Source organism: Mycteria americana, chromosome Z, assembly GCF_035582795.1.
Source record: "Mycteria americana isolate JAX WOST 10 ecotype Jacksonville Zoo and Gardens chromosome Z, USCA_MyAme_1.0, whole genome shotgun sequence".
NCBI lineage: Eukaryota > Metazoa > Chordata > Aves > Ciconiiformes > Ciconiidae > Mycteria > Mycteria americana.
Window position 1 is genome coordinate 33,802,306 of NC_134396.1, and position 9,199 is coordinate 33,811,504.

Here is a 9,199-nt window from a genome sequence, read left to right on the forward strand (position 1 = left end):
TGCACAGCTCCACCAACCCCCGTCGGGCATCTGGACCCTCAGGTTTGCATCCTCATCAGTTGCAACTTTCCAATTTGCCTGCGGTTTCTTAATGACCCATCACTTAGTGTGACTGATGAGGTCTGTTTCTTGCCCTTGTCTCTGTTCGTTCATTTGTTGGGTTTGTGTCTCTGTGTGTTCTTGTTTATGGTTTCCCCCTTTACTTTTTATACTGTTCAGTATCAAAAAGGTCCTTGATCAGATACCCTTAAGGGAGCAGAGGCCCTCTCCTACACACCCTTCCACAAACAAGTTTGCCTGTTTTCAGGGAAGTTGAAAACCTTGCTTCAGTGTAGTTTGTCATGTCCCATGACAGCTTTATTCTTTACTTTCTGAAGCCTTTTCAGCTTGACTGGAAATGTAAAAGCTTTCAAAAAGCCTTAAAAAGGAACAGATTTATTGGTTCCTACAGTCCCAGCAAACACACCCTATTCAGTTTAGCAGTGCTTGACTTGAATTAATACAGAAACTAAAATATGCTCCCAGCTGCTCCATCTGTGATTGCACCATCTCACAGGGAAAACTGCAACTACTGCTCTAATTGAGGAATCGGAGAGGAGAGTGGGTGGCAGAGGTGAGAAGTAGTTTCTTAGGGGCTAGAATGGAGATGGAAAGGGAACAACATGAAATATAAATAGATCAATTCCCTTTCTGTGTTACAAGACTTCGGGTTTTCTCAGTCAGCAGTAGGTCTTCAATTATAACAGCCCAAATCTTGTGTGAGAAAGAGAACATACTTGAATAAATGAAGTGGATGCCACCAGGTTAAAAATAGGGATGCAGACTTAAGATGCTCATTGGTACACAGCAGGGCAAAGCTGCACTGACTCATATTTAGGAACTGGAAAATGAACTGGGAAAATGTCAGTTCTTTGCTATCCCTGCTAACAGTACTAATCACTGCAAACTTACCAGCACGTGGGTGAAACTGTCAGATCACCTGTGGGAGCTAGTAGAAACTAGCGCTGGGAAGACTGTGGATGTGTGTGGACATTGAGGAGAGAGAAAGGAAGGTACGTATCTCCATCCCTCTCTAATTAGAGGTTACCATAAGGGAAGCAGAAATATAAAGCATATTTTCCCTTCAACCTGGAGGGCAAAGGAGGGGATGAGGAGAAGCCCACTGAATTATTTAGGTCGTTGTCACACTGAATGTAAGATGGGGTCACTACCCCGAAGGAGAGTAATCACACAGCATGAGAAACCTGCTTTGCCACTGCAGGGAGTGGGCCAAAGGACCTGCTTGTCAGAAGATCTCAAGCCTGATCTGTCCCTTTTGTGAAGGATAAAAGCTACTTTATGCCGAATGTTTCTGGGAGTCTGACTATGTCAGTGAAGTTGAGCCTTCCTTACACCTCCCCGTATGGTAACTAGTTGGCAAGATGTTGTCATACTTCTGTTTCTCTCCCTTTGTTATTTTCTGGACCAGTGAATTTGGTTTTTGCCTTTTTTTTCTGTAGTGCCAAAGGTTCAATAGGAGGAACAAAGAGCACGTCCTCACTCAGGCAAAGAAGGTAACTGTGATTGAATATGATATGTGGTAGTTAAATGTGCTAAGCAGTATGCTGTGGCACAAAATAGGAGTGATTTGTTATTGTAGTTGTTTGCATTTTGATGAATCTGCAGGAGAAGGACAGGATTTCATCTGTGCTTTTTTGTTTAGCACCTGGCTGCTATGACTTTCATTCTGAAGGGTTTAAGTCATGTCACATGTTGCGAAAGGGCTTGTAGGTTACTCTAAAGCAGATTATTAATGACCAGAGGTAATGGAAAGAGAGAAAGGAAACAAAGCTCTTCGGTCTTATAGGTGTTGATCCTTGGAGTACCAGCACTTAATAGTGTTTTGATAGTCAACATTGCCATGGCTGGCATCAATATGCTCAGGGAGTCTACAATGTTTACTTCATACTGGAATGAATGGCATTTTGATATTGGTATTTGATATATACAATTGGGTATTTTCTTTAAGGACAACGAATCTAGCTATTAGTGCTTTAATTCTGTATTTTGCAGTTTTCTCAGTTTTCCTATGAAATAAAGCAATACTGCCCATGCTTTATACATAGGTTATTAACACAGTAAAGCTAAAGACTAAAGCTGAGAAAAATAACCATTAATTTTGATCCTGCTTTGAAAAACCTCAGGCCTTTGTCTACAGAGCATTTAATGATATACATCACATTTTACATAGCCCTTCTAACGTTCAGCACAAAATTCCTTTTCAGTGGCAATGCTCTGCATTGCTCAGCACACCACAGCTCCTACTAGGAACCCGAAAAGACAGGAATACTCAGTGTGCATATATTTAACAAAATGCAGATTGGTTAATGCACTGTCACACGAGACACAGCTGTCTGGCCTGGCTCTGAGCCTCCGCAGGTCATCCGTCATGCACTCAAAGGACATAAATTCAGTCTGCGTGGAAAATTTTTATTCCCGTTTGAGTGATCTTTGTCTCCCTATGTTTTTTTCAATAATACAAGAATATATATGCATGTATATATACATTTTGTGATTTCAGTTTCTAAATTCTACAAAAACAGTAGATGGAAAGTGCTTAGATTAATGAGTAGCAGGTGTAATTTTTACTAAGACTGCAATGTTGTAACTGCAGCGAAGAATCCATGGCGTTCTTGTGATATACCACATACAAACCACAGTATTCAGTCTTCATATTGATATTTTTTGTGTGAACATATTGCATATAGAAAAAAGTTCTAATAGGTTAACTGTTTAAACTCCTACTTACCACAGTTTGCTTCAAAAACGGCTAGTGAAATTAATTTCTGCACGTACTGTTTTCACAGCAGCCTTGACTCAGGAAGGTCTCTAACACCAGAAGTTCTGATTTCAAACACCATTTTCCGTTTCATGTCATTAGTTACATTGTAACAATTAAAATGCAAACAGTTTACACATAGCAGTCTTGCTATGCATTAATTATCTATGAAGCATATTATTTTCAATGTAGACCAATATAAAGCAATAATACTACAAATCAATAAAACCAGGCTTTATTTTAATACAAGTTAATCTAAAAAAAAAAGTGCTTCCTGCCTGCTTCACTCTGTTAACATACTTCAGTGTATCCTTTTGGTGACATATTGTAAAACCATGACAATAAAAAATGATGAGAGGTCAGAAATATCAGACCACCTTCAGCTAAAATTAAAGTAAAACAAGAGAGTACACGAAACCATAACAGTTGGCTACATCTTTACAAGAAGACTAACTTTTTTTAAAGGAACTGTGCTGTCAATACTTTAAATTTGTCTGTACTGGTTTGGAAGCACGTCTGTCTCCTGTAACTCTCCTAAGAGGGACAAAAATAGATCTAGCATCTTCTCTTCCTCGTGTCTTCCTTCTTTGTGAAAAAATGGTTATATGCGAACGTACATTTATGTACCTATGTACCTATTTTGAGCAGGGAAGAAATTTCCTCACCAAAGTAATCCAAGATCCCATTTCTTTAGCAACAGCCATAAAGCTGCCTTTCACCTTAACTTGGTTCATATGCTAATGCCAGAACATTTCTCAACTAGCCATCCACTGACCCCTTTCACTCACTTGTACCGCCTGCTCTTTTCACCCCTCCAAATGAGAGTCATCCTTAAACCTGACCCAGCAATCTTACTTTGCAAGAGGAAAAAATGTCAGTGGAGAAGAACTGTGCATGAAATACGTCGTCCTTCAACTCTACTGGACTTTACATCTCATTTGTCGCTGCCATCTACCATTTGGTGACTAACATTTATGCATGGTCCCCTATTAAGTGAAGCTTTTACAAATGGAGGGTATAAAAGGATCTTTCTATACCGAACATAACAGACATACCTGAACTTCACCTCCTCCTGGGCTCATTTACTTTGACAAGGAGGATGCTCCATTTTCAGCACACAGAGTAACACACTTAACATTTAGAAGTTGATTTATCTCTATGCTTCACCATCACCTTAAAAAACATGTTATAACAGACTTCAGATACATTAATAGCTTTTATAATTTGAACAAACGCAAATATTAGTGTAAACACAAGTCTAGACAGGCCATTCTTTTTCATTTAGTCTGTTCCTTCTGTGTTCTCAGAGAACATGAAGACTATTTCAATTTTCCACAAGGCTTTATTATCCAACTCTACTCATCATTAAACCACAGAAATATCCCTGACTACTTCTATGACAGCTTCTCTTGTGTCGGGTCTGCTAACTCTTGTATATTTCAATTGCTTCATATTTCAGTAAAAACTGTTGACTTTTTTATTCTTATATTTGTTCCTGTGGTCTGAATGCAGGCCCCCACCTGGATTATTTCCTCATGGATTTGGAGTAAGTTAGGCTGGGTTGGGTTTTTGGTTTTGTTTTTATGTATTCACTGAGCTTCAGACAAGGCACTGACTCCCTCAGACTTCTATTACCTTTCTCTGATCAGCAAGGCCCTGGTATCACAAGTTATTAAGAAACTGACACTTAAAAAGGGACCACATACACTTAGTGGCCACTTTAAAATGGGGAAAAAAAAAAAAAAAATCAGTTTCACTGGCAGTTCTCTTTCAAGCAGTGTTTAAAAGAGCATGTGTGGTGCTCAAACAGCAGGTGTGATATAATGTGATATATTTTTTGCATGGGATCGCTACCACTGCGACATTTATATGCTTCAAAGAAGAAATGGTAAAAGATCACACCTGATATCTGTCACAAGCTTCACTCTGAAAAAATAGGACTTGCGGTGCGTTCTGAAACCCCCCCCAGGCAAGTGATCTGCTGGATCCTGTAGGTTGCTAGCAGGAGGGAGTTTGTGCCTCCGGGGATCCTTCACTGGGAGTACCTCCTTTTGCTCTCTCTTGGAATTCTTGGGGCTACCAGAAGAAGTGTGTCAGCTGAAGTTCTTCCCACTTGCTGAAATGCAAAACTAAAGCTATCATGAAGGATACCGGTGCCAAGGCATTAATTTAAAACCTGAAATTGCAGGTAGGAGGCTATGGATTAAAAAAATGGAGCTGAGCCTAATTCCAGACTGTTTTTGCCAAGCAGCTGGGCTGGTGCCATGACTGGTTCCTATGGCACCACATGCTGTGCTAGAAGTACCTGACCCCAGGAACCAGTGCACCAGTGAGGGTACTATTTGGCTTGTTGCTGAAGGGACAAAAAAATCCCCATTGAGAAAAAAATCCAGTTGCCTGATTAATGATACAGCCGTTTGGGGTTTTTCACATTCCATAGAGCAAGCACTCCTACTGTCCGTGCTCCCTGCAAGTGTTTTTGGCCAGGGGTTTTGCCTACCTCACCAACAGATGGAACGGGCACCGACCCTGCCAAGTCCTACACTTCTTTCAACCTTGCAAACCACACGCCACTGCTGCCTTCTCTGAATTAGGCTTTAAACTCACTCACGTCCCCCTCCCTGAGACACCTCAGAAACTGCACTGTAATGGAAAGATGAAATGGAGGTGAAGCTATTGGCAAAATCACACTGCTAGAAGTCACGCAGTCCAGAACATCCCTTTCAACTTTTTTTCCCTGTATAGATGAATCTGAACCGGAGGCTGGGACTCTGCAGCATCGCTGTTAGAGAAGGTCATTTGGGTGGACTGACAATGTCCTATCTCCATCTGCTGCTAGCTCTTAGATGGGGAAGAGCAAGGTGGCGTTGAATTGTCCTGGCCGCTGTGTAGATCTCATAAGCGGGTAAATTAACGTATAAAACCAGCAGTGGAGCTATTTGGTGCACTTTGGCAGCGTGCCGGCAGAGATTGCTGAGGGAAATAATTCAGGTCTGAAAAGAAAGGCCTGGAAAATGGGAAGTCAAAGAAGTATGAGTGACATTCAGATGTTCTTGCTAATAAGCTTAGCGCGAAAGATATTCAGAAGGAAAATGCTCGTGTCTCAGGAGTTTTTGGTGAGGGCAAAGAGAAGCCTTTTTCAGCAAGACCATATTTCTTAACTCTTGCCTGAAAAATGCCTTCGTACCACGCAGCCCCAGGGAGACAATGGCAATGCCTGTGGTTGTTCCCAGGAGTCCCAAACCCACTCTTGGTTCCAGCAGCTGCAAACAATCAGGATGCTGCCAACAGGTCAGCCCCTCAAAATCTCACGTATGAAGGCAGCTGAGGAGGAGTGTAAGGTAAGGTAAATCAAGTCAGTCTTCTCCAGGCTCCCTATGCTCTCTTTCCCACTGTTCACACGTGCTGGCTCCTGTAACCTACTGAAGATCTATCAGGGTAAAACTACAAGGACAGCTGGCATATTATTTTAACCTTTTTATTCCTTCCGAGAGGTTCCTGATGTGTAAGTTTTGTTACAGATTCCCTTGTGCACCTGTATGAAAAATATGAAAAATGCCAGTTGGGTGTACTAAGTGCAAGATACTCTTTTCTGAATTCATTGGCTTTGGTAAATACCACATTCTGTTCAGGGCTGCTCTGAGAAAAAACAGCCAAAGCAGTATGAAGCCAGGCATTTTACATAGATAAATTCTTCAATCTGATTATAAAGTAAGATGCTTTATACTCACTACACAAACACTTCTTCTGACTGTTATACCTGGAAAATACATTTTATTTTCCATCACTGTGGTCATTAAAAGTCCTAGGGTGTTCATGTCATAGTCTGAATATATATTATAATCTGTAATACAAAGGAGGTTTTCTCAAATTGCCTTTAAACTGTTACAGCTTTTTAGAAAAATACACAGTTTTGGTTTATTCAACGGTTCTGTATAAAGAACCACTATCAGCTTTATTGCTTACCTATGCTTATGTCTCAACAAAATGTAAAAACAGCATGAAAATGTGACTGATTCACTAGTGAAGGGGAAGAGTGAAGCAAATGCTCTACAGTGTGTAAAAAAGGGGATAGTAAATTGAGAATGACCTTCAAGTAGATTATACTCCTTTAGCATACTTCCCAACTTTCAAAATTGCCTACTTCAATGTGTTGCTGCTGAATTCCTCGAATACTACCACATATCATGATATTATCCGTATGGCTGATTCCTGACTGATTATTTATTCCTTTTATTGTACCTCAAGCATTCAGAATTTTTTTAGATCTTTGGGATTTTGTTTATTTTGTGATTAAGTCTATTGCCTAGTATTCTGGAGGGCACGACAGTTTTACTTTCTTATACCCTGAAGAGCTTTCTCCTTGCCAGTTGTCTATTTAAGGCCTCTTCATAGATGAGGCTGCATTCTTTATAATTCAAGTTAATTAAATATTTAGTATATGGCCCCTCAGGCAAAGTAAATGCTTCAAAGCATAACTAGTGATATACTGTCCCCTCAGATCATTATAACCTTAGAAAAGCGACAACCTGTTTTTACAGGCTATGGGTGGGCAGGCTACAATAATTGCAACCCAACAGAAATTAAGTTTTCTATTCTAATATATGGGATGCCTGCTCCAAAGCTTGGTCAATGGGATGATGGGAATCATCAGAAAATAAGATTTGTAGAAATCTGCACTGAACTTTTTGGGACCCATGACCAATGCTTGAAACACCCCTAGGAGACTTCAAGGGGTGTTGAATCCCAGATAATTAGAGGCTACCTTGCTGGCGTGTCATACAATATAATCAAAGAAAAGGGAGAAGAAGCACTTACAGAATAAAGCCTTTGAGATCTTCCAGTACTACCTTAAAGACTACACGTATTCAAGTGATTAAGAAAATGCCAGACACCCTCCTTGTGCACTTGTCAAGTGTACAGCAGTGCTTGAACATATGTTAAGGTATCATTCCCTGGCATGGGAAATCACTTTATGAAGGAACATGCCTGTGGAACCTAAGTGTTTGTTGTGCTGCTAATGAGTTACAGACTGGATGCAGACACACATGGTGAAATTTTACAGGTATGTTATATGGGAAGTCAGAATAGTTGACAATACTGGTGACTTCTAGGCTTGAAAACCATAGATCTGACTCCATACTCCTGACTTAACTATTTCAGACAAAGCTGATCAAGAAGACAAGCTGGTTGAGTCTAGGAGATATTATTCATAAAACTGCCTTGTTCAGTTCATTGATCCAGTATCAGAATTTGAAAACATTTCAATTTCTGAAAGCCACCTACTTCAGTACCAGCAAGCACCTCTGAAACAGCCTACACTCTTCTAGCAACAGATAATTCACGCACTACTAGAGTCAGAGATTAATGCTTTTTGACACATGAAAGCTGTAATCCCAAGCTTTCAGACAGTAAAAAGCATTCATTTCTGTCCCTCATGGACGTTGAGCTATTTGACCTTAAAACTATGTCAAGCTTGCACTGGTCTTTTCAGCCTGCAAGAGCTGTTTTGCCTTTGGCCCAAGGCTGAAAGTAGCAAGTCACAGACCTAGGACCATTGCAATGTCCAATTCCTGAAAATACATACAAACTGACTAGATTAGTAGACCAACGTAGTAAAAACTGTCTGAGCTGCCATGGCCAAGGCTTTTATCTAGGCTAATGGGTATATAAATAGAGGTGGAATGTAGACATGCTGAATCCAGTTAATGTACTTTACAGAGCACGGTTTTTTTCCTGAAAAGAGAAACCTTCAGCATAACTTCTTCCTCTACGAAATATCCAGGCCCAGCTAACGAGACATCCATATGAAGCCTGGGCCAGGCTCTTCCCCATGAGACAGATGCTTTGCCGAGACTCACACAGCAGCTTGTGCCAAATGACCCTAAAATATTACAAGAACAAAGGCAGACTGTGGTATTGTGGAGCAGATTTAGAAACCCCGTACAACTCTGTCCACGAAGCCCATAGGAGCTCTGTGTGTACGCTGGAACCAAGGGGAATGAGGGCTCTCTCAAATCTGACAATTTCCATCTGCCTTTCTACCTTCACAGCAGCGCTGAGCAGCAAGCGCAATCACAAGCCGTATGGGCTGGTCTCAGCTGGTGCAGGACCCCTGGGAAGGGGAACCATTTTCCCCTAAGGTAAGCATGTCTTGGTCACCGGGGGGGGGGGGGGGGGGCACCGAGCCTTAAAAGCCATTGACACGTGGGACGATGCAAATGCTTGTCTTTAAATTGAAATACAGGAGGGGAGCAGAAACTATATACAATGAAAAATCAGTTCAGTGTAAATAGCACTATTTACATAGCAAGAGTGAATATACCAGAAGCTGGCTGATTTGCATTTGTTACAGATTACCACAATGACTTAGAAAACTGT